This window comes from Diadema setosum, chromosome 3, assembly GCF_964275005.1.
Source record: "Diadema setosum chromosome 3, eeDiaSeto1, whole genome shotgun sequence".
In the NCBI taxonomy this organism is placed as follows: domain Eukaryota; kingdom Metazoa; phylum Echinodermata; class Echinoidea; order Diadematoida; family Diadematidae; genus Diadema; species Diadema setosum.
In genome coordinates, this window is record NC_092687.1 from 19,177,638 (window position 1) to 19,204,696 (window position 27,059).

Below are 27,059 nucleotides of genomic sequence, written 5' to 3' on the forward strand. Positions count from 1 at the left end.
AATTCTTTTTCGAAAATGATATCCATAATCTTTTAATTGATCACGTTTCCTAGGATATGCAAACTATATTTGGGTGAAGAGAAATAAAGACAGAGAGATAGCTTATTGAAGAGAGGGGGGGGGGGTGTCGGTGTCTCATCTCTAACATGCTATGATAAACGACGACATAGTACGTGGCGTGGTTAATCACAAACTGCCATGGTTTCAATTCATTTGCACTTTGCACATTGAAGGCCAAGCTGTTGCTTTTCAGAATAGATAATTATTACATTATTATCAGAATTAGTAGAACTTATGAAGACCAATGCTTTGGGAATTGACTCGTTAGGGTTATTGATCAGTAAGCAGCATCCACACTATCGCATGCTTCCTAGCACAGTATAGCTGTTACTATGACAACAACATACAGCCAATATACACGTGGAAAACGTAATAATATAATGAGCGTCGCGCCTGCTGTGGAAACAAATGTACTCGGAAACAACCAAGGGGAGAGAGGCCTGACGCCGGGGGTACAAACGAAAAAGCATGCAACGGTAGTCCCTATTGATTTACTATTAATACAGGATAGATTTTCGAAATGAACACACGGCCCATTGCCGGGAGAAACATTGTTAGAATAAACATAGAATTCACGGGTGCTGTTCGTTATTCCGAAGGTTCGTTATTCCTAATGTTCGTTGATCCGAAACACGCAAAGTCCCTATACGTAGAGGTTCGTTAATCTGAAAATGAAAAAGGGTTCGTTAATCCGAACATTTGTGGCGTTATTCCGAAGGTTCGTTAATCCGAAAATGAAATAAGGCTCGCTATATCGAAGGTTCGTTACTCCGAAGGTTCGCTGATCCGAAAATGAAATAGGGTCCGTTTTCAATATTCCGAAGGTTGGTTGATCCGACAATGAAATAGGGTCCGTTATTCCGAAAGTTCGTTAATTCGAAAACGAAATAAAGCTCCTTAATACGAGAATGAAATGAGGTTCGTAATTCCGAAAAAGACATAAACTCACTGTAATGACAAAATACGTTGTCGTAATCAAAAAAACCTGATGGAATATTACGCAATGAAAATTCGATATTGTGTCTGGGGAGAATGATACACGTGTATATTTTCAGGTAAAGCACGTCGTATTGCGTGAAGAAGTGGCGTAGATCAAGAATCTTGATTTTAATTCAGTCTGAAGAATTATTTACTTGAGCGATTGGATTTAGAGCATAGGGGACTGTGTGATTTTTCAATATCCTATTTTCAGACACCCCAGATTTTTAATGATAACAACAGTAACGGCGTCATATTGCAAGTTTGAAATAAAGTGCTCCATTATGCCCCACCTTCCCCATACTAGTGTAGTCGGGATCTTCGACATGCAGCGGCTCTGTGTAAATATGATCTCACATCGTCCACCTTCATAATGGTTATTTTTCAGCACTCGGTATGATATTCATATTGTGTATGACAACGACCAATATAATCACCAACATGTATACGTATATGTTTTGTTGTTGTTGTTGTCGAATTAATTATTGTATCAATATCAAATGACGGGGCGTGTTTTGTTTTTGTAAGGTGCTTGCAGTTAGTCCCCTTTTTATTTTGTGTCTGCGTGTATGTGTGTGGGGGTGTCTGGGGTATTAATGTCTTATAAAGAGATTTATTTCATACAGACAAGGTATTCTAAAGGGATAGTATAGTTTTGGTTGGGATGGGAGATTCAAATTTTAACTTTTTGCAAGATAATTAGAAATCACCTGTGAAATTTAAAAAGGATACAATTGTAATACAAATTCAAAGTGTATTATATTAAAATCGGCTTAAATGGCCGAGATATCCAAATACAAAGTAAAACATTGGGCCAAACAAAAGGAGCATGGGGTAGGTCCAACGTTTAATTAGGATCCCTTTGTTCTGAATATCTCTGCCATTTTTAAAACCAATTTTCATCGAATAAACTTTGAATTCCTCGTAGAATTGCGTGCTCTTTCATATTTCATGAGAGGTTTCTCATTATCTCATGGAAAAAGTTGGAAACCTGACACCCCTTCTCAGCCAATACTATACCATTCCCTTTAGTTTTGAATGCCTTCCGTTTATTTTATGATGGTGGCCGCGGTCCCCCCCCCCCCCCCCAAAAAAAAAAAAAAAAAAAGATCTTATGTTTAAAGAAAGTGAAATGCATGCAAACTGACAACTCGTTTTTGTTTTGTTTTTTCACTTCTAACAATGTGTACTGTAACTTGAATATCCAAACAGTACATCTAACTATGTGTCCAAAATCGGATTTTACACAAAACGTTGCAGTTTCTTTTGATAATACATAATACAACTAGTGTCATGGCAAAGGCTATCATAATGGAGCCTAAAACCCACTTTACTTAACTTTACGATTTCTAGAAATGATACACAGCACTGGCTTACATTTTGTCAGTTACCATAACGACATGAATTCCATGTGTTACCATGTCACACAAAAAAGTGGAGAACTGCATTTAACTTCTTATTGAATTATGCAAAAATAATTTCTTACCTTGTGACTGATCGGTAGGACAAGTTCGCTTACAATCCACTCTTCACAGTGAAACTTATTAAAAGAGATGTTACGTTTGAAATCTGCCTGTTCAGTATATTTGATTGTTTATTTGTTTAAAAGCCTTTATTTTTTAAGTCCACGCATGTGTGAATTTTTTTCCTGCTTGAGATATGTTAGAGTCGCAGAATACGGTAATTATTTCAAATAATGAATGTATTATCCTGACAATGATGATGAAGTGAAGAAGGAGTGGGAGGGGGCGAGCTCATCCTCCGAAGGAGAAAATACCTCTACTTTCATCGTTAGTATAATATGTGCAAATGAAATTGCAAATTACGACGGCATTCTATATGTCGCCGATAAAAGTTTGTATGGAATCGCGTGTGTCTGTGTGTGCCTGTTTACATAATATATGTGTATTCATATGTGTTCGTATATGAGTATGCTGGCATCCCCTTTTCAAAGTGAACATGCCTCTCCTGAATTATTATGATGATTATGATGATGATGAATTTTAGACTACCGATAAACGTGAGGCGATACAGCGACGATAATGGGGGTGAGAGCGGATAAGATTGGCATTTACACAGTAGTTTCAAAGGTTCTATGTACTTGACCTCAATACACACACTCACACATTATATGCGCATACGTATCAACGAACGCATAAGACAATAATTACAACACCATATTTTGTCACAACAAGAATTTTACTCTGTTTTCGGAATTTTAAGAGCCTTATTTCATTTTCGGATTTACGAACCTTCATTTTCGGATTAACGAACCTTCGGAATAATGAGCCTTATTTCATTTTCGGTTTAACGAACCTTCGGAATTACAAACCCTATTACATTTTCGGATTAACGAACCTTATTTCGTTTTCGGATTAACGAACCTTATATCATTTTTGGATTAACGAACCTTCGGAATAACGAATCTTATTTCATTTTCGGATTAACGAACCTTCGGAATAACGAATCTTCGAAATAATGAGCTGTAACCGAATTCAGGATGCCATTCGCACCGTGACGTAAAATTAGGTACTTGGCAAGAGAGGGAAAAATAATGATGGTGGTTGGAAGCTGAAAGATTTGAAATGGGGAAAGCGGCTGTAAACCACATCGGGCATGAAACATCTCAGAACGATTTATATGACATACATACAAAAGACTATGGCCAAAATACTTAAAGGGGATGGCTAGTAACTGATTAGTGGGAATCAGTGGGAATGCTGAAGGATGATTGTTCCAATCCTTGTGGGATTCATTTAAGAGTACATTATATATCTATTGTTGTGTGAAAATTATTTGTTTCAGAATGGTCTCTTATTCAAGTAATGTGAAGTTTTATGTTAATGGCCCGTACGTTAACGATCGCCCCGACACTGTACAGGCATGCTAACCTGGAAACATTGAACTGATGATCCGTTCACCTCGGCTGCGCCTCGTTCAATTGATCATTTCATCTTTCATTTCATGAAATACTCTGTCCATTGTACTCATAAACATTCATTGTTTGTATACTATAAGAATCCCTGAATGGGGTCAATGAAAGCAAAAAAAAAAAAAAAAAAAAAAATCTAGTGAGCTCAGCCTTGATGCTACCTACGTCTTCATACGAGTCTCATAGCAAAACAAGCACACTACTACGTTGGAAAAGGGTAACTTAAACAAAAATAGAATAAAAATAGAAAAGGAAAAAATACTTTGAGAATTTAATCCTTCGATCAATGTCAATTTTCTGGTCAACATAAAACAATAAGAACTCTAAGAACGACTGGTGATCAGTTCTTGTGCAGAATTATTGAAATTCTGCTAAGTACAATACATCAGAACGTGTTCCAGTCGTTCTTAAAGTCGTTCTTAGCCTACGAATAGCTTAGTGAAACACCCCAGGTGTATCAGGTTCCAGTGAGGAACGGTTTGAAATGCTACACTCGGGTAAGATTCTTCTATTTGTATGAGGAATTAAGGGCTGCAGTCAACTGTAACAAAACAGATTTGCTGAATTTGTATCAGTGCCGGTATGCTTCAGAAGTTATACTGGTAATCGATAATCCAAAGAATCTAGTACCAGTTTTGTGTGTGTGTGTGGTTTTTTTTTTTAAGTAGAAAATTGTTAATGGACTGAACCCAATGCCCTTTTAACTTGCTATCCTCTTTTCAAACTCGAAAGGCAATTTATTGTACTTTTAACAACAGTCTGCTTAGAACTGCATATTGAAAATAAATCACTCTCATGGATATGATATTTTGAACAATATCCGAGACTTCATTCGAAATGCCACCTCTGTCAACTCATTTAAAATACATTGCAAAATGCTTTGTTTGTAGGAGTGTGTATCTGTGTGAGAATGTGTGTGTGTGTGTGTCTGGGTGGGTGCTTGTGTTTCTGTGGGAGGCTAATGTATACTTTATCTTATCCAGATTTGATTTCTTTTTCTTTAAATTGCCAGTGTACAATCATTTAACGCTTTTGTAAAGTCTTTAAATCTATTGTTTAACCCTTTCTGTGCCAGGAGTCAAAGGGGATAAATTTCACACACAAACCTATGGACAGGTTATCAATGTGGCACTCAAAAGGTTAACAGTTGCGTATGTGTGTTTCCTCTTGATTACAATTTCTATAAGCATGTGGATGTGTTTTTTTTTTCTTACTCAGATTGCATTGCGATCCGTTGCAGATAAATAACGGAAAAGACACATTTCTAATAATTGCAGTTCTTGAAATTTAGACACGATCTATTGAAAATACAGAAATTTATATTTTTTCCTTCATCAGCGAAAAATGTATGATTTTCTTGAGGAAAACCATTTTCCCACAAAGCAGCAGTCGATTTCTACTCTAGATAGTACAATGACAGATCAAAACGTGCAGATGAAAACATAACGTGCCTTTCTAATGTTTGACTTTGTCGATTTCTCTCTATCTCGTAAAATTCTCAGAATTTGTGTAGTTGTTGTTGTTGAGAAAGCATAAGTTTGCTCGACACACAATTATCGTCTCGAAGCACCCCTTGTCGCACGTAACTATGACATTCCTTTTATGCATAGCAAAAAAAAAAAATGTAAGGAATGCTCCCGAGCAATGTATTTCTCTCTTTGATTGTGCACACAACAAGAAATATAAAAAAGAAACGGCCACTTGAACATCAAATTTCAATCTTGTCTCGATATGTTACTTTTCTACCTACAAAAGGAGTCTATTGGTACTCCGTCGTCAAGAATATTTTCGAATTCTCTTACAATACGTCAACCAGCACCCTATCAGGTTCATTTCTGTTACTCTTTGTGGTTAAAAAAAAAAAAAAACACCTTTCCATTTGATGTAATGTCACTTTTTCCTAGTTATAAGTGGTTATGCTTGAGGTTGTCCAATGATTAGCAAACAGCCAAACTCTATCAACGTGGCGCGACATAGCGGATAGTGCTACACCAATGATTTTTCATATCTTTATTTTTTGGTTTTTGCCAGCCGTTACCATAATAAAATAAACTATCAAATACCGAATGTAGTTAAACACAGTTCTCTATCATAAAACTTACCCTATTATCCCTATGCTTCTGTCCAAGGTATAAAAGTTCCATCTTTCGACGAGAGGGCCAATTTGTATGACTGATGGCTACTCCGTGCAGGTGCTAAAGTGGGGTTGGTACATGTATTCCTGTATTCATGAAGCAATTGAATATCACTGGATAGAAGAAAAAACATACAGAATGAGGATGCGTAACTTTCGGTGTCCTACCACGGGCAAAATCTCTGATGGTATCTAGCTTTTATAGAGGAACTCATGAATCATTCATGGGACATATTTCCGTAGAAAGGCATCACCTCGGTTTCAACCGTCGTGTTGACATCACGTGATTCTGTCAGTTGATCGCCTCATCACACATTATCATTCCGAGTTTTAACGCGAGAAAGCGTTCCATGCACTACGACCATAACTCCAACTATAGGACAGTGCTGCCCCATAGAAATGTAGGTATTAAGGCAATAAATCATGAAAGCACACGGGAGATTATTTCGATTATTATTCCCTTTATGTGGAATATTGGGCCGATAGGTAATTAGGGTGGGAAAGCTCCGTATCCAGACAATTGGATTGACTTTTTATCAAAGACTGGGTATTCAGGGTCTAAATTCATTGTTTGACCAATTCACTGTCAATAGCCGCCCACTTTAGGGTGCATACAAAATTAGGAATTGCACTGGTCAGCGAACACATTGTACGTGTATCGAAGAGTCGATAACGGTTGACTCCAGTGGAGATTTGGCGTCTGTGTGTGTTGTGCACAATTCATTCTGAGAAATATCTCGGGCCACCACTGTAACTCTTTGAATCCCGCGCTGCACGATCTTTAAAAATAAGCTGAGAATTACAAAGTGCAATAATACGAAAAAATTTAATTGTCAGCTGGCGCCGAAGTATAACGTTTGTGCGTTCATATGCGTGCTTGTGTATGTGTCTTTACGAAGGCGAACAAAGACACAGGATGTTACACGGTGTAATAAGATGCCCTTTCCGAACGGAAAGATGTGAGCAGTCGATTTTGACTATACTGAAAAATACAATGTTTTGTTGAGGAGAAAGAGATACGTTTTGTTATTGAAACTATCTTCATTCCCTTTCTCGCTCTTCCTGGTCGAATGAAGGAACAGGAACAGGAAAACGCAAGGTGTGCTGTATAACAATCCGCAAAATGTGTATTATCAAACCTAACAACAACAACAACAACAACAACAAAATTTTACATTCCCGAGTCACAGAGAATTGAAGTTATAATCTGAAATTTTTTGCCTGCTTCAAACGGGTACAAGGGTACTTACTAGTCCAGAATGTATCCAAATGTATTCAAAAAGCTCAGAAAATATTTTGAAAGAGACTCTCCATGTTGGATTTTGTGAAGTAAAATATTTGTAGTGGTCAAATTAAATAAGAATCCATTTCGTTAAGGGTCATAAGGATTTATATATATATATATATATATATATATATATATATATATATATATATATATATATATATATATATATATATATATATATATATATATATATATATATAAACAAACAACTGCCGCTCTTCACTGTTAACCATGTTATATTGTACACCTGGAAACGGCACACACACACACACACACACACACACACACACACAAGAGGACAGGCTGATTTAATCTGGATGCCAAATTCGGATTTTGGCCGTTTTCTTGTTTTACCGTCCACCCGATTTTTCTTTTTTTAATGATATTACCCTATTTCGAGGGTGCTGAGTTTAAATTTGGATGATACAAATCTCGCATCCTTGAAGATATTGATATATTCAAAATAGTCACCAAAATGGCCACCAAAAATTGAAATTCCTATTTACCCCCTTGTAAATGGTAAAAAGCTGGACAAAAAACAACTACAACAAAATGAAGTCTTATCATAGTTCGAATGTGCTGAATCCGAATCTGGATGATGCAAATTTTGCATTCTTGAGCGGATTCTAAGATATTCAAGATGACAGCCAAAAATGTAATTTCCTGTATATAATATATATATATATATATATATATATATTTCTTGAATCCTTGAGGTTTTTAGGATACTTAAGATTTGTTTATATTCAGTTTTCATATTCATGGCCGGCATCTTGAATATCTTCAAAATCTCAATGAGGCAAGACTTGCAACAACCAGAATCGGATTCAGCACCCTCGTAAAAGGGCAAAACCATCGATACTTCAAATCCATTCAGGTCTATAAGTAAATACCTATTTCAAAATTTCAATTTTGGGCGGCTATTTTGGATATCTAAGAGTTGCTTCATCCAGATTCAGACTCGGCACCCTCCCCCCCCCCCCCAAAAAAAAAAAAAAAAAATAGGTTAAGACCAAGAAATTTTTCACATTTTTCACCTTTGCAAAGAAAATATCTGGGAATTTCCATTTTTGAAGGAAATATTGAGTACCTTAGAATCCTTAAGAATACACAAATTGAATCAACTAGATTCGGATTCAGCACACTCGATATACGGTAAAACTTCATTTTTGTTTTTGTTGTCTCCAATTCTACACCATTTATATGGAAATATATGGAAATTTCAAATTTTGGATGCTGAAGAATGCAAGAGTTGCATCATACAGATTCGGAATCAACACCCTCGAAATGGGGTAAAATCATCAAAAACATCGGGTGGACGGTAAAACAAGGTTCAGCCTCTGGCACTGAGACTGATTGACACGACGCGATGTTGTATAATGAAAATCTGCAATAATTATGTGCCATCGATCAACTTCCTGTTTGCTAAAATCATCACCAGCTCTTGCCTCTCTCCTCAGTATATACAATTGACTCCCGTTATAACTATAAGTCCGTGGGACAGTCAGTTTTCTTTCGTTATATCGAAATTTCGTTACAACCGCACAAATAAACAATAGAAATACATAGAGTGGATAATGTTTCTGCCTGAATTTTTACTTCGTTGTAACCGAAATTTCGTTACAACCTTGTTTGTTATAACGAGAGTGAACTGCATCTATCATTTTGGTGACACGACAGTGGCGAAAGCGACAATAGCTCCGGTCTTGTTTTCTCCAAGGATTTGGATAAGGTTTAAGGTTGTGATACAATTTTAGATTTAGTTTATTGTGGGGATAAGAATTACAGTTAAGGTTGTGTTTGTGGGTAGAAATTATGATTGGCTTTAACATACAGTATATGGAGTAAACCAACAATTGTAAATCCATTCCACGCGCATTAAAATACGCTAGAGCGCTAATAGATACGCCTATATAATGAATGCTGCTTTGATTTGAGTTGGATTGGGTTTATTTCTGTTTTCCTTTTTGTTTACATCCCGTGTAGTATCAACAAGTGGATGCAAGAAATACCTAGAGAGTATAAAGGGATAATAACTTTTACATAAATGAACATACTAATTTTGTATGCTTCTAGGTGGTTATCAGGGCTCGACAGAAGCGGTGACATGCTGGTCAATGGAAACGAAAAAGTTGATCAAATTATTACAAAATGTAAAAAAAAAAAAAAAAAAAAAAAAAAACCGATAAAAACAAAAAGCTGTAGGTCTCTGGTGACTGGACCGGACATCTCAAAGTCAAAATGAAGTCCGTTTATTCATCTAATCCCCTACAAAGATTTCAGCAGAACAAACTGACACTAAAGAGAAAGAGCTGGTGTTGATCCCGACACCACTATCATACGTAAATAATAGAAAAAATACAGGAGACAATTTTCAATAGAACGGGAGAAACGTATATATTCAGTATAATGTGTATAGCTTTTAATAAAGATTTCCGAATGTGGTGTACAGTGCACTCCCGTTATAACGAACACGGTTATAACGGAATTCCGGTTATAACGAAATAGAAATTCATGCCGCAACATGATTGGTTCTATGTTCTTTATTAGTTATTTCTTATTTGGTCATAACGAAATTTTGATAAACCGAAAGAAAGACTGCAGGTCCCGAGGACTTCGTTATAACGGAGGTTCACTGTATTTTTCACTTTGTACTAAGTTAATGTAGAAGTGGAATGAGTCGAGAAAGGTTCCCAACCCCACCCAACACGAGGAAGATTTTGAGTTTTTTTAATGAATTTCAAAGGTCTGGTGCACACTTTTGATGGAATTTGAAGAAAATTTTCCATGAAAATGTAAAAAATATATATATATATATATATAGACTTTCGGCATTTGCATCAGGTGGCCTATCGATGAAGCGAATCATTATGCATTTTTACTGCCGAGGATTAAAATTTTAACAAAACGACTCAAAATATCTTTAGTAAGAGATGATTTCTCAAGACCAACATTACTATTTGTGTGTTTTTTAAACATGCAGAGCAACTCCTCCTCCTAACCTGCTTTATCTATTTCTAAAAGTGAGATTACAGTGCTCAAGGGAGAGGGTGGTATATTCCATTCTTGAGAGAGCCGCACTTCGATAAGTGCTATTACGGATGAATATTTTTGAACATGCGTATTCATAAATAACTGAAAATCAGCAAAATATCTACTTACACTCCTGATATTAAGAAGAAATAACAAAGATTTACAGCGATCAAAATTATTCATAATATAGGTTTTACCGGTCAATTTCATACTTTGGTCATTCAAATTCATCAACGTGCACTCAAATTCACACAGCGCACGCACGCGGAAGTATTCGGGCATTCAAATTCAGAATCCGAGCAGTCAATTTCATTTATGGGCGTTCTTTTTCGTTTTCGTGAAATCAAATTCACGATTGGGCGTTCATTTTCCAAATGCGAGCATTGCATTTCCTACTCGTGCCTTCAAATTTTCGCGATAGTTATGTGATAGTTACGATGAGCTTGGTTGGAGCGTTCAATTTCATTTTCAGGAGATCAAGTTCCTACTTCGTGCGATCAATTTAACGATGGAAATGGAGTATACTTTTTTGAGAAAGGAGAAAGGCATGCGCAACCAATGAAAGCTTGCATAATAGTGTAATTATTATTGTTGTTGTTCAAAGGTTCTACATTGTTCTCTGCTCATGTATTCTTTGTTATTCATCTAAAACAAAAACAAAAGAATTTAAATTGTTAGGTCTAATCAGCAGTGCATCCAAACAACATAACAACAATCCAATCATATTTCTTGATGATACTGCATGCATTCTGACAACGCTCAAACACTAACCACAACGGTAATGCATCAATTTAAAGACAAACTGACACACAATGACCTCACATAGTCCCGCAAAAAGTAAACCAACAAGATAGAAATAAACAACAAATAAGACGTATACAATGTTCATTGTTATCAATTTCATTGTAGGCCTAGTCGAAATTGCTTTTTATTCCGAAGGTATCAACCAACCTTCCGTATCATGCTCGTCTGTAGGCATATACAGTGCCTAATGTTTGTTTGTTTGTTTCTTTGTTCCATGTTCCATCTAAGAAGATGGCTGCAATAGCTGCTGGTCTTCTTTGGGGTCCAGTGATATCAGGTGGGACCACTTCACCCGGTTAAACATTCTGCTCTTTGCGATGATTAAATGAAGTGGGATCTTTTGCATGCATGAGGTGTGGCTTTGTCACACATGGGACCACCATTCTATGTCCTATCAGAGGGACATGTGCCTGTTTATTCCTTTTCGTGAAGCGCGAGTTCATGTTTGTCAATGAACAGGTGGACCTCTACTGCCTGCTTAAACTAACTAAATTCCGGCCTTCATTTAAATTGAATGCAGCTATTTTGAACATGGTTGCCTATTCACGAATTTGAATGACCGACCAGATTCCTCCGCCAGCTTGACATGAATTTGAATGCTCATTGCTGAAATGCGTGCTCCTCTCTTTAATTCGAATGCTCCGATAGTGAATTCGGATGACCGGATTTTGAATTTGATTGCTGATTCAGTGCTCCGAGCGTGGAATGCGTGAAATTGAATGCTCGGAATGGGAACTTGAATAACAAAAGTATGAAATTGAGCGGGAAAACCTATATTAACAAACTGACTATCTTTAAAGATAATATAAAGTTTTTGTACCTCAAAAGTTTCCCTGAATTTCCTTGTCTTAGTTTGTGTTTCAGGTTAAAGTACCCTTCATATAAGTAACACTGTGAGACTTACTCGCCCCAAAGTGCTCTCATGTCTTAGTAATCATGCAATTAACTGCGACCAGCAGCCCCATACGCATAGCGTAATGGGGCTTCGCATTGTAGCATTCAGGATCATGACAGACTATAGTATCGCGGGTCAATATCAAATTAAAATCCAAAAATTTCTTCAATTTGAAGACTTACCAGTTAAGTTGAAGTATTGAAAACAGGCTTCGGGCAACGTTTGGTTCTGTCAATAGTCCCTTTCTGTTCGAACTGATGACTGAATGTGACTCGGTCGAGAGGACCTTGGGAGAGCTACACTGAATACTACGGCCAGCGCATGCGCACACATCACATGCGCACAAATTTCAAATCCATGAACGGATAGGATGTCTGTGTGCGCATGCGCTGGCCGTCAATTCAGTGTAGCTCTCCCAAGGCGAGACCGAACAGAAAGGGACTATTGGCAGAACCAAACGTTGCCCGAAGCCTGTTTTCAATACTTCAACTTAACTGGTAAGTCTTCAAATTGAAGAAATTTTTGGATTTTAAGTTGATATTGACCCGCGATACTATAGTCTGTCATGATCCTGAATGCTACAATGCGCAGCCCCATTTAGCTAGGCGTATGGGGCTGCTGGTCGCAGTTAGCTATGCGTATGGGGCTTCTGGTCGCAGTTATTACGCAGTAATGGTTTCGTACAATACGTGTACAGTACTACCTGGCCGCCGTAATGGCGGCGAGTCAAACTAACGGCTCTGGTACGAAACCATTATTGCATGATTACTAAGACATGAGAGCACTTTAGGGCGAGTAGGTCTCACAGTGTTAGTTATATGAAAGGTACTTTAACCTGAAACACAAAATAAGACAAGGAAATTCAGGGAAACTTTTGAGGTACCAAAACTTTATATTATCTTTAACATATTTGATTCGAGTTGTTTGGACTGGATCCAGTTATAGTGTTTCAAAAAAAAAAAAAAAGAACCAACACCATCTAAAACAAAAGTATTATACTCTTAGGAGTCAGAATATTGTGGATATCACTACCATCACTTGATTGCACACACACACACACACACACAAAGAAAAAAATCCAGAAACTAATCATCATTTTTTTTAAAGATTATTGAAAGTCATATCATGTTTATAATAATAATAATGGAGTCTTGTAATGCGCCATGTCTGTCACACAGTGGCACTCCTGGCGCAGAAAGGTAAGACCTCCTCCCACATTGCTTCATTCAGGAAAACATCCCAATTGAAAGAAAGCACAGTTACTGAAATAAAAAGGTCTTGAGTTCCCTCTTGAACAGAGGGAAAGAGGTCTCCATTCTCAGTTTCAAAGGCTTTGAGTTCCAGAGAGAAGAGCCAGACTGGGTGAAAGTTCTGTTGCCCCACGAGTGATGAGTACGGGGAACTTGTGTCTTGTATCTTGTATCTTGTATTTGGGATGAAAACATACCCGATCATATCCAAATCCATAATCTATATGAGAAAATCAAATTGTGCATGAGAATGCAGGATATGGGTAAAAAGACAAGTGTTGGATGGTCGCTATTCGAACCGAAAAAAGAAAAGAAAAAAAGTATCTAAAAACAACATATAAATGTTCTTGTTAATCACAGATGGAGTTCGCACAGGTAGTGATGAAGATCGTGACACGCTTCATCATTTAAATTATATCCATTTGTCACGATACAATCTTCGTTCAAAGCGTCGTTTGGCTCGCCGGGATTCCACAAGCTGCTGGACAGGGGTAGAGCGCCACCAAACCCGGTCCATGTGAAAGTTCCCTCGCTGACGCGGTCATTCAAGCCTATCCACACCCATTGGTCAACGAAAATTGACGTCAGATATTCCCTCACTGACGTCATCTCTTTAGGAGTCTGAATGGCTGCTAGGTATCCGCCAAGTTGAACACAGGAGTCCCGGGCGGAGGTCCATGACAAAGTGTCGGATTGGTAAAGATAGCACGATTCGCTCTCAGAGTAACGCATAGACCATCCCTCTGGACACTGTGCTGTTGGGACAATAATATAAACAAAACGAAGAAAAAAAAATAACGTAAATGGAGCTCCAAGTTCAGCTTAATTAACACTGCCTCCATGATTACTCTTAGATTGCTAAAGTTCTCAAAATGCACCATCAATCTACAGGATGCAACCTTTCAAAAGGCCGTTCTTGGATTAAAATATTTGATTTTAACTATTATTTTGTGAATTATGAACACTATCTTACAAGACGTACCGAGCTCTGGACAACGAACAAAGAAACAACATATGAAGAGTTTGTTTGCAAAAACCGATAAGTCCATATTTGCCAAATGGAGATATTTGCGATTAAAGGTCAAGAAAAATAAAGAGAATAATAAGAAAATTTTTGATTCTTTTGACCATAACTTCAAAAATATACCTTTTATGTAGTGCCCGATATATCATTTAAAAGGTATTATTTTGTACTTTATGACAAAGATCGTACTTCAAAATCTTCAAAAATGGACTTATCGGTTTTTGCAAACAAACCCTTCATATGTACTAAACTAGAGGATCTATCTAGAACTATAGGTGTATTGTATGACACTGATAATTTCATAAGCATATCAAAGATGGACAATTGTAAGAATCCACACAGCTTATGTCGGATGTACATCACGAGTCCGACACCCACGAGTCATACAGCCCACGAGTCATACACGCCTCGAGCTCGACACCAGGCAAATAAGGCCCATGAGTCTAACATTGCGCCCTCCCCCCCCCCCCCCCCCAAAAAAAGAAACAATAAGGCCTACAGTGTACATAATAGGCAAACACGAAGGCTTACGAGTCCGGGATTAATGTACACAGTGTAGGTCTCGTGGACCTTTTCTTTGTCTTTTCTTTTTTTGCCTATAGTATCGGTCTCAAGGGGCTTGGTTGCTTGCTGTCGGTCCCACGCGCCTCCCTCTTTCTTTTGAAATCTGGGCCTTCATCACTGAAGCCTCTCTTCATACCTACCAACAAAGCATGTCTTTCCGGTAAAATTCCTGCTGCAATGGCACTCAAAGTCGACCAAAGTTTCAGAACAGTTTCCACAATTTCCACACGGATTTGGTACGCACGCTGTATGAAAAAAAAAGCATGCTGATTTCACAAAAGGTGAGATTGTGGTACACGCTCTATCATTTTGCATCTATTACTTTTACCACAGATGCATGACGTCCAATGTTTTTACCACTGTTGTGTCAAGTCTTACGTATTTGGTTATAGATTTTTGTTGACATCTTTTCCTAGAAGTTGAAAACGACTGTATAAGTTACTTTAAACTTTCGTTTTAAGAATTGTGATCTATATTACCATTGAATACGTGTATATAATTCCATATTACAATGCATCAAAATTGCCTCTAACAAAAATAATCGCTAAATATGCCCTACTTACAAGAATTTACTTAAAATGGTTCCGTAATTTGTTTTTGTGTCTTTGTGTTAAATAGCTGGTCATCACCACGTTCCGTAATTTGTTTTTGTGTCTTTGTGTTAAATAGCTGGTCATCACCATTATATTAACGTAACATCAGTTTCTATGTTTTGAATTGCATTCTAATAATGTTCTTGTAGTGTGTGACGTGCTATATGTATCAAAGGGGGCTACCGAGGGAAAAGAAAAAGATTGCCTGACCAAGGATATGCATACTCTTCCAAACAAATACGACAACGACATGTTTGTACAATGATTGAGATGGATGTCACAGTACCCCTCGAAATTGAATCCCTACAGACGAGGAGAAGAGGTGTTGAACCAAGAACATAACCAGGGCGGTGAGTTGGATCAGTCGGTAGCGCATCTGCCTCACGATCCTAATGGCCAGGGTTCGAACCCGAGTCTGGACTGAGCAATGTTGTGTGTAAGCATACCGTCCCCTCTAGCAAGAGGCAAAATACTCTGTCCCTCGGATAGGACATAAAATGGAGGTCCCGTGTATGAGAGAGTAACAACTCATGCACGTAAAAGACCCCGCTTCATTCATTCATTCATCGCAAAGAGCAGGGTGTTTAACCCGGTGAAGTGGTCCCACCTCACATCGAACTGGACCCCATGGAGACCAGCTAACGTAGCTGAATGTGGGCTATCCAGCCATCTTCTCAGATGGAAAGAACAAACAACAACAACAACAAACAACAAGCGCTTTGAGAACGACTCATTCATCGCAGGCATCTAGACGCTGGGCAAATCTGAAAGCAGAAAGACAAAATGGCAAGACTGCATCCACCTGATTGACACACAGCTGCAGAAAAGCCTTAAAAATATTACAGTCCTCAGCAATGACTACAAAAAGCCATAACCAAGATCACAGGTCACGGGTGATCAAATTGATCACCAACTCCTTGTGAACAACCAAGGAAACCCAGACCGCCTTCCCAAAGGCCTCAGCAGCATGTTCACTATGGTCACAAGACTTCACAATACTTTTCAATTGGAGAGAACGGTGTGATGCCATCAAAGCTATGGGGAGTAACAGAAGTAAACTTGACAATGTCCTTTGAGAACAGGTCAATCCGTGGATTATTTCAGTAGCTGAACATCCCTACACTACGGAGGAAAGCCAAAGTCCCTGCCTTGCTGAAGCCGGGAAAAGACCCCAAATCCCAAAGAGTTACAACCAATCTCTCTACTGTATCATATACTTACAAGATGTTTGAAAGGCTGTTCCCCAACCGTAACCATCCCTTAACAAGCACGCTTTCCAGTCCAAGGAAATCAAGTCTTGTCCAAGTAGTGAACCAAATTGAATTCATTTCAGAAGGGTTTGAGAAAGATGATCGCTGGTGCTGGTTTCTTCGAATTCTCTGCAGCTTTTGATACCGTAAACCATAGATTTCTTGTCCGGAAGCTGTATGAGATGACTCTAAGATGCCAAGATACGTGCCTTATGCCACCGATCCTATCAAACAAGTATTTCACTGTTGATCTCAATGGAAAAAGCAGAAGATGAAGGTACTCACCTGGTTCCGTAGCAAGAGGGAAACGGACACACATTTCCCGAAGTGCTAGCGGCTATTAATAATGATTACATAAGAAGGGGTGCGCTTACAACCGATTACCGAAAATGATAGTATATCCCCAAGCATTATTCCTGTATAATGTTGTTGTAAGAGATTACATTATGACGGAATGTTAATCTCACATCATAACCACTGAAGATAGCAATGATGTGAGAAATGTACGTTGGTTATCCATGTTACCTAAAAATCTACAGTACCTGGGCGGGCGCAGTAATAATTGGTCATCCTTCTGGCCTCTCTCGGAACAAGAACGTCATAATTAGGATGGTCTAGTGGGACGTACTTCGGAGTTAGCCTGATGAAGCTTCCAGTCCTTTCCGAGAATACATTCGAACAAGCGTCTTTCATTTCGCGATACACAGCATTTGGACACAAGTCTCCATTCGATGCGCCATTTCCTGTTGAATGTGAAAGATGCAATAAGAGATAGAACTGTGGAAATATGAACAATATGGACAATTTTAGTCGTTTACTTTAACTCTAGAGACACTGCTTTTGGTTAACTACAGCAATATTAATCATGCAGTTTTCATTTTAATTCTCTCATTAAAGAGGGAGCGTTAGCTATTCGTGCATGGCATGAACATGACGAATTCAAGCTATTATTAAAAGCTTTTGAAGTGCGTAAACGACCCTATTCCCATGCCTAACGGAGACACAAACTACAATGGCGTAACCAAGATTTGCCATATAATATTTGCCAAGATCTTGGAAATAACTGATGAACCTTACTATTGGATTATGCTTTTTGCGTTACGAAAGATAGCTCACAAGAAATAAGCATTTGGATGTACAGTGGCCTACTAAAAGTGGAAAAAAAAAAACCGTGGTCATGGTGGTAATCATTACAAATGTTTGCCCAGAACGGCTAGTGATTGACATGGCTGACAGAATTTTCCTGTCATAAAACCATGATATGAAGCTACCTAACAGCTGCGCAAAATATTAGATGCGGGCTCCATCTTCAATGCAAACTCAGGGGCGGGTCCAGGAATTCCGTAAAGAGAGGTGCTAAAAAATATTTCTGGTGCCACTTCCGGGTTTCATCAGCCTACGAGCAAAAAAAAAAAAAAAAAAAAACAACAACAACAACAACAACAACACCAAACAAACAAGAACAAAAATGCTTCAGTGCAATTTTCTGGTGCCACTACAATCGGCTGACAAAGAGGAATTCTTTAAAAAGTAAAGGGTGTGGCCCACTCGCTCCTTTCATTTTTTGTTTTTATTTCTTTTGTTAAAAATTCTTTTGTTAAAAAATTAAAAGGACGCCCCTCCCCCATCCGCCATTGAAAAGTTATACGTTTCTATTTTCATTCTTAAGATTTTTTTTTTTTTTTTGCCATGCCACGTCACTTTTTACCTTTTGACTTTTTGTGTGTGATATTTTTACCAGTGACGATTTTCTTCCGACATTTGCTCTTAATATTTTCCTCGTGCATTTTGTTTTCACTGACGTACTTCCTCAGACATTTTTACTTCCAACATTTGTACCGATATTTTACCCAGGACGTTTCTACCCTTAGCATTTTTAATCCTTGCAACTGCACCCTTGACATATTTTCCTCTGAAGTATTTACCCTCGACAATCTTTACCATGCGTTTTAACCGTTGAAATTTTACTGACAATGTGGCTAAATGATGAAAAAGCTAAGTAGCAGAGTAGCTCTCATTTTTGTGATTTTGCAGCTTTCGATTGCTTCAATTTATTGTCGGTACTTCAGAAATTAGAATAACTACTTATAATTTTACATTTGATTGCGTTATATGGTTGTAGGATAATCAATAGCCTCTTAATTGCTAAATTTGCAACTAATCATTAGTTTCGCGACTTGTTCTTTAGTAATGATCAAAGTTAATTTTCTGTGCAGCAATTGCCATACTTTTCCCTATTTTGTGAGAATTATAAATGGAAATAACCAACTATTATCTTCCTCCAAGAAATGATACGCTGAAAAATCGGGGTTGTTAGACTGATGAATAAAATGATGATTTCTGGCAAGAAATGTATCGATGGTCTAATGAACAATTCATGAAATTAGATGTGCTTGATAATAAGGTAAGATCATTAGCCTCAGCTAGCATCGAAGCCCTTCGTCGGTCAATGGAATCACCTTCCGGAATGGTACATTATGGATGAATGCTAATTCATTATTTACCTGCCGATGTTCCAATATGGACGAGGGACAGAACCAACAGGTTAATGAAGGCCTGCAGTAGATGAATACAAGAGAATGCAATTAACTTATGGTGTTTGCTGTAGCGCAATGATGTACTTATTACACACCCCCACAATCACACACAAACACGCGCGCGCGCGCACACACACACACACACACACATGTAATCAAATATAAAACTGAAACCAAGTTCTTGCTGTATTCACCAACAGTTTATTTCGGCATACAAATTTTCGACCAGTTCATTCTTTCTCAAGTGTTTTTGAGTATTAGAAATTTATTCATTAGCATTATTAATCAGTATCATCAGTATACGCTTCCTCGTTCCTCCTCAGTATAGCCGTTGCTATGACAACATCACGCAGCCAGTATGCCCTTGCAAAGCATGATCGTGAAACCTGCTGAAGCAACGACTGTACCATGAGACTGCCATGGATAGAGAAGGACTCTGTGGTACAAACTAGAGGGTTAAAGGGTGTTGTTTTACCAGAAATACAGGATATAATATATATTTCTGAAAAGAGCATACTGCTCATTGCCGAAGGAACTTTATAAAGAAAGTAATGCGAACCGTAGAAAGTTAAGTTAATCTGTTAAGGTGTTTAGAGTTATAGTACAGTCTGCTATGTCGAAATATTGGGTCCCGTGAGATTTTGGTGCCAAAATTGATTTTTTAGCTAACTTGGTCAATTTGGGGGCGCTGAATCAAAAAAAAAAAACAAAAAAACAACAACAACAACAACAGCAACAACAACAACTTTGGTTCCATTTTTTCCGACCACGTCTTCAGCCGCCATTTTGAATTTTAAAAATGGTTGCCATAGCAAACTGTATTTTGACTCAATTCTCATAATTGAAGCATTATAGAAGGTTTAAATATGGTGCAAAAAGCATGTTTATGATGTCAGACATTCTGATACATCATTTTCTGATATTGTAGATAGTTTTGATACAATTTCTAGGAACCCGTCTTGAAATTCAAAATGGCCACCATAGCCAAATGTATTTTAATCATATCTCAGGTTGTAAGCATTATGGAAAGTATAAATTTGGGGCAAAAGCATGCTTATGATGACAGACATGCTGATATTACATACATTTATTTTAAATGATGGATCATTCTCGTTGGCGGCCATCTTGAAATCCAAAACGGCCACCACAACAAATGTAATTGGGCCTGTATCTCATATCATATGCATTGTATAAGGTTCTAATTTTGGGCACAGAACATGCGTATGCTATCAGACAATCTGAAACATCTTTTTCTGAAACGGTTGTTCATTTTGATATCAAAGGTGGCCATCTTGAATCTCAAAATGGCCACCATTCTAGAATGTATATTTTGACCCATATCTCATTTTGTAAGCAATACAGAAAGTTCACATTTCGGGCATAAACCGGGCTCATGATATTAAAAATTCAGATGCACTTTTCCTCTCCCTGAAATTGCAGATCACTTTCGAGGCTGCCATCTTAACATTCAAAATGGCTGCTTTTCAGCTAATATCTCTGATTACAAGCCACTTTTAGACATACACATAATGTTTATGGTGGCGTATATACAGTGTACATTCTTTCACAAAAACACACACATAGGGCCTATTCATTCTGTAATAATGGATTATTCGTATTGGCCTCCACTCTTGAAATTCAAGATGGATTTCGACCATATTTGGTGCTGTAAAATCTGTAAACTGCAAACCCAAGCATGCTGGAACACTCATGTGTATTAAAGTCAATCACTTCAGTAAACTGAGTAGGCGGGAGTGCTTCCTATCCTGTAGGTACACTGCCATGTTGAAATGCAAAATGGCTGCCATGGAAAACATCCCTTTAAAAGCACAGCGTTTGGGTAAAATTTGTGAATGGGAAATCATGTGATTCTGATGTCAAAACAAATGACATTCAAAAGAACCTCTTAATAACTGTGTCTGAGTGACTAAATGCCCCATTTAGACAATTTGGTTGTAGAATTTAAAATATTAGCCCTGTACTCTAAAAATCCATGGGATAGTAACTTAGATAATGTCTTCTAGGCTCATTACATGCATGTGTTTTAAAGTAACAGCACTTGAAGGCTGTACACAAGGGAAAATTGGTTTTAATTTTTTCTAGAAGCAATGACTTTTGCATTCTTGCTATATAAGCATGATAATGAATTTTGTGGCTACCGTTGATGTAGAGGAAGCTCAAAGCATTTTATAATAATTGAACAGTTTATGCATACCCTCTGGAAATAACTACAATGTAATAGGACCCTATATCATATTTCTCTGTAGTAGAGGCACATATTAGCTTGTAAGAGTTTACGAGGTTTGTTCTCTGTGTGTGTTGTTATCAAGGCTCTACGAGGATAAAGCGGAAAATTGTCCTGGTTGAAGTCATCCACGCCAAACTTCTAGAAGGCATGGACTGTACTCATTGCACATTTTGCATGATTCAAGGTTTAGATACTTTAACTTCTTGGTCCATCTGCTCTTTGAGACATCCTCAAATTATCAACTTCAGCCAGCACCATGAAAGGCATGAAAAAGCAGACCTTTAGTCGTTTTTTTTTTTTTTCGCAACGAACTGCAGAACATACTCTCTCAATAATGTCAATTGTACCTTATTTCCTTTTCCAGTGATGTAGCAGATCCATCAGGAGAATTAAAATGTCAGTGTCTGCGTAGTAATCATTAATATCTCTGAATTTCCCGTTGCTCTGATACATACAATGGAATGAGGCTATCTGTTTTGAGTGACGGGTGACAGTAACTCCAATGGCATATTTGATGAACCTTGTTTTTTTCTTTCCATGATGCTATTAGTGGTCTCTGTGTCAGATGGAATTGACTGCTCAGTATTTCAACTTTCAGGCTGATTATTTTAGGCCATGGGGTGAGCCGGTTTTTTCGCTTGTTTCGTTCCGACAACTGCGGCACTAAAATTTCTCCACAGCTACGTGTAAACAAATAACCAAAGAGGCTACAGGAAAAAGTTCGACACAAACCTTCCTGCAGTATTTTGGTAATTTAGGGGGAAACAGTGAATTTTTTTGTCACTGAGGAGCTGAATGTGTACACTTTGCCGTGTGCGATATTCATTCGCGAACGATCATGTGATGTATGTTATCCAATCCGAATCGAGAATTATTGTTTCCGAGTCAAAATGGCTGCCCCCTGTGAGCCTGTCGACGCGTCTACGTCGTCTGCTCTGCCGAAACTTTTAAGATGCGTTGAATGCATGTAACATCGATGAAGTTTGAAAATTTCACGGCTATGACCAATCTAAGATACACGAAAACTTTTTTGTGTGCCAAAGAGTGGATCAAATTGAGTGGAGGAGACCGTGAAATCGCAGACCAGAACGAAGTGATTCAGCTGCTCAGGGGGACTGACTGCAACCTACATAAATTTAGGATGATTTACAGGTTAGTTTACGTGCGTACAGTCGTAGCAGTCGACACTGCAGTGCAGTCTCTCTCATATGCATAATGTTAATTACCATGATGTCTTAGATGTCTTGAATTTCAGCTTGGCATGGCATAGCGCCGTTATAATGTAGCCTAGATGTAATTTTACATGTTTTTCTATGTATAGCCCAGGTTAGGTTGATGTAGCTATCAGTGATATTGTTTTGTAAAAATCTTGACACACAGCCCGTGAGGACTGGATTGAAAAAGGTCTAAACTGCATGTAAATTTATGTTTTCATAATCATGGCCATGGAGTATAAATGTTAAAAATCCATCTTGTCTCTCTCACCCCGAAATTGGCGAATCCCCCCTCAAAACACACATTTAGCATCTCATTAAATTAACTTATTAATATTTGATATAAATAGGTCTAAAAAAAAAACCCAACAATGACAATAACATAATTTCAACAATTAAACTCCCTAAAACATATGATTACCCGGTACCATTATGTTGTGCCAAATTATAAAGCAGTGGGTGGTGGTGATAGTGAAAGGCCAAGGATTACTAGTATTAATGATGATTAGGCAGTTGTATTCATAATTATGATAATTGATATTGTGATCAGGTGCTGAAAGCTGAAGATGTAATTTAAAATCAGTAATTGCACTGCAACTACAAGTTGAAATAGTTGATGATGACAATGATCATGAGTTCTTAATGATTAATTTGCTATGGTTAATCTGATACCTGGCATAGTACTAGGGCCTATGGTATTTACAAGATTCAAATATTGGCAGTCAATAGTCTACCGTACATTTATTGAGTGTAATGTTCAACCCCTTCCCCTCGCGTTTAGCCTTTTTTCCCCCTAACAAAATCCAACGGCTAATCATTGCTATTCATTTCTCCATTGTATTAAATAGGATTCCATGAAACGTGCTACAAGAGATAGATAGCAAACGCCTGAATCTCGCTAGGAAACGAAAGCTGAAGGAGGAGCCTGGTCCGTCAGCAGGAGCATCTGTTTCCTCCCCTAAGACGCTCTCATCAAGATCAAGATTTTCTTCTGGAAGCTTTTCAGGTTCTGCTGTGTTGCCTGTAAAATGCATCATTTGCAACAGAGTCAACCTGCCCATTACTTGCCAAGGGAAATAGGTCAATATGATTAATATTGAAGCATGAAAACATTGTCATGTTACTAAAAGTTGTCCATGATAACATGGAGCAATATATATACACCACTGAAACATTCACACACATACACAAAGAACTTCAGTGCAAAGTTCAGAAACAACAGAATGTACTGTATATGCACCAATGTTTTGGTCAATGTTTTGGTCAATGTGATAAATATTCAAGAGTTGACATCTTACCAAAGTTGTGCATGATAATAGCCGGGTTCACACGTACAAATTAGCGGGATGACGATCGCGATGCTCATCCCGAGTTTTTTTGCGAGCGTCCACACGTACCGAATTAGCGGGATAGCGATCGCGATCGCTATCCCGCTAATTTGGCGAGCGTCCACACGTACCGAATTATCCCGCTAATTGCCGATAGAGATAACAGCAAAGCCTGCAAAGTGGGTCACACAGCGCCCTTCTCTATCACCACCTGTGCGCACTTACCTTTGTCCATTGTCTTTTACGCGTCAGTGGTGTGGTTCGCGCGCTGTTGTTATTGTTCTCCAAAGAGGTGAAGGACCTCTTCGCAGAGGCCTCGCTGTTGTCAGTGCCGTATATATCTTATTATATCCCTCACAAAATGCATCTCGTCCTCTGATTGGTCGAGAGCACTGTAAACAACAAAACATAATTTTACCATACAAGTGCGCGAAAAAGACTATACTCCCTAGGGAAATGGTAAAAACTATACCACGCTGGTGATTTTCGCGCCTTTTTTGCTTCGCGTCGCGACGCGAAATATTTCACGTGTAAATGAATGGGTATCGCAGCACCTTCGCTTCGCGAGAGATTTCATGTACAAATGAATGGGTATCGCGGCGCCTTAGATCACTGCACTTCGCGAGAACCACAAGGCACGCATACACTCAATGCGACACGGGTTACGTTGGAGAGACTCAGACTCAGACTCTTATAAAGCCCTCATTCTACGTTATAACAGAGTAGGCGATATCGTAGATCTATAATTAGACAACAATAAGCAAGCTAGGGTTCTTCGACGTACCGTAGGCCTTTGGGGAGTTCATGCTTCGCCGTTTGAAAGTTGGTCTCGCAGTTCACTATTTAACTCGAGCGATCCACCCAAAAGATGTTGACAAACGAAACTGCAGTAGATAGTAGGCCTGCTCTAACGTTAGCGCTAGTTAAGCCTATACGTTAGTTCTACCTGTCTAACAGTATGCCCTATTTCCCGTAATCTCATTCCTAATAATTATTTTTTAGAGTGTCTAGATAAACTTGTTCACTGTTTACGTTAGAACACCGTACGAATCACACGAATTTACAGTGGCACTCGATGCTTTAATTGCTAGAATTTTTCCAGTGCCTAATCTAACCTTATACGCTGTTACTGAATGCTACCCAAATTTACAATGTATAGGCCTACTTGCATTTTAACAGGAAATGATAGTCCATATTCATGTACAGACATGACAGCTAGGTAGGAAGACGACAGAAAACACAATCAACTGCAGCTCACAGTCACATCGTTGATCAGCTCGAGCACGCACATCACCGCACTGCATGGCAACCGAACGTACTTGTTGACAGATCGGATAGGCGTAGGCGTATTGCATGTATGAAGCGCGTAGTGAGTTTGCAGTTTGCGCATGTTTACCAGTACGTTGTACAGCAATGCACCGAGTACACTTCAGCGGCTGAGCGCGCAATTGTCTCTTCATAGTACGCGTACGCGCTGCCCTCCTGCTGAGCTGCTTTCCCGAGCGTGAATGACTAGTCAATCTTTTTGAAAAGTAAAGCAAGATGCCCTTAAAAAAGAGGTAAATTACAGAATACCAGCAGTCGAATACTCTTAAATTCATTGGGAGGGATATAAAACAAATATACCAGGCCAATTTTTCGAGGCACCGGTTGAAACTATGTGCCTTCGGTGACTTCAGTAGCACTATTTTCTTCGGGGCTGCGCCCCTCAGAAAATAGTGCTACTGAAGTCACCTCATGCGCATAGTTTCAACCAGAGCCTCTCAGGCCTGGTATATTTGTATAATATACGGCACTGGCTGTTGTGATATGCGCATTGCATGATGGGATGTAAAAACTCGAGATTCTAATCCCGACCGTTCACACGTACCAGCGCGGGGCCAATTATCCCGCTAATTGACGAACCAGCGCAAGATTTCTTGGGATTAGCATCGCGATGCTTATCCCGCTAATTTTCGGGTTTTTTCTGTCCACACGTGCAAAAAACTCGGGATGACGATCGCGATGCAAATCTCGAGATTTGTATCCCGCTAATTGATGTACGTGTGAACCCGGCTAATATGTCTTTGTAATACAGATTGTTTCCTGTATTTTGAATGCCAATGTTTATGCAACATGTTTTTACTCCTTGCCTCAGTATGTGATTGTTCGCCCTGTAGCAAACCTTTCTGCCCACTATTATGATTTGATTAGGGTTTAATTATTCTAAGAACAAAGATGTTTTCCTAAGTGTGTGTGTGTGTTTTTTTTTTCATAAAACTGAATGACTACAATTAAAATTTGTTTCTCCCACTCTGGGAAAAAAATGTAACTATTATTAATACTGAAACAGAATGTTCATGTAGAAAGGTCAGTACAATGTAGGTGTGAGTACAAAATCAGTTTGCTAAAACTAATACTAGCCAAATGAAAATTGTGCATAAGTTGAGTCAGGTTTGCACAGATCCTCTGATATTGGAAGTTAATTGCAATGTTATCATAATTTTTAATGCCAAACCTGTTTTATTCTCTCCAAGATTTTCAGGTACACATTGCCTCCAATACAGAATCCAACAGTTTTCACTCATGAATGGGTAAACTATAATTTTGCCTTTATGTTATATATTGGCATTTTTCAAAACTTTTACACCCTTTCAAGGATATTTGGACCATGGAATGTTCCAGGAAATTTATTAAAACTAGAAAATTTGACTGATTATCATTTTGAGCTATCTTACATGAAAGGAGGTAGTGTCCCACCATGTTTTAACCTAATGATAGCAATGAAAACTTCAGGAAATTTTATGAAGATTAAATTTTCTAAAGTACTGTATAATATTTCATGAACAACATGATTGCTATGTGATCTAAATATATTAAAGCTTCTTAAGAAGAAGAAGAAGAAGAAGAAAAGAAAAACATGTTTACTGATAAACAATATGATCTGT

The 27,059-nt window shown here is 38.2% G+C and overlaps 1 long non-coding RNA gene across 1 annotated transcript; it reads right to left on the reverse strand.

Annotated features, from left to right (window-relative positions):
- Positions 1-15,102: 15,102 nt before the first annotated feature.
- On the reverse strand, positions 15,103-25,429 carry LOC140226239 (uncharacterized). The gene is made up of 4 exons (XR_011900919.1): positions 25,302-25,429; positions 19,310-19,361; positions 17,348-17,548; positions 15,103-15,207 (listed from the first exon to the last, which is right to left on the reverse strand). It is a non-coding gene; the product is annotated as an uncharacterized lncRNA (long non-coding RNA).
- Positions 25,430-27,059: the final 1,630 nt, after the last annotated feature.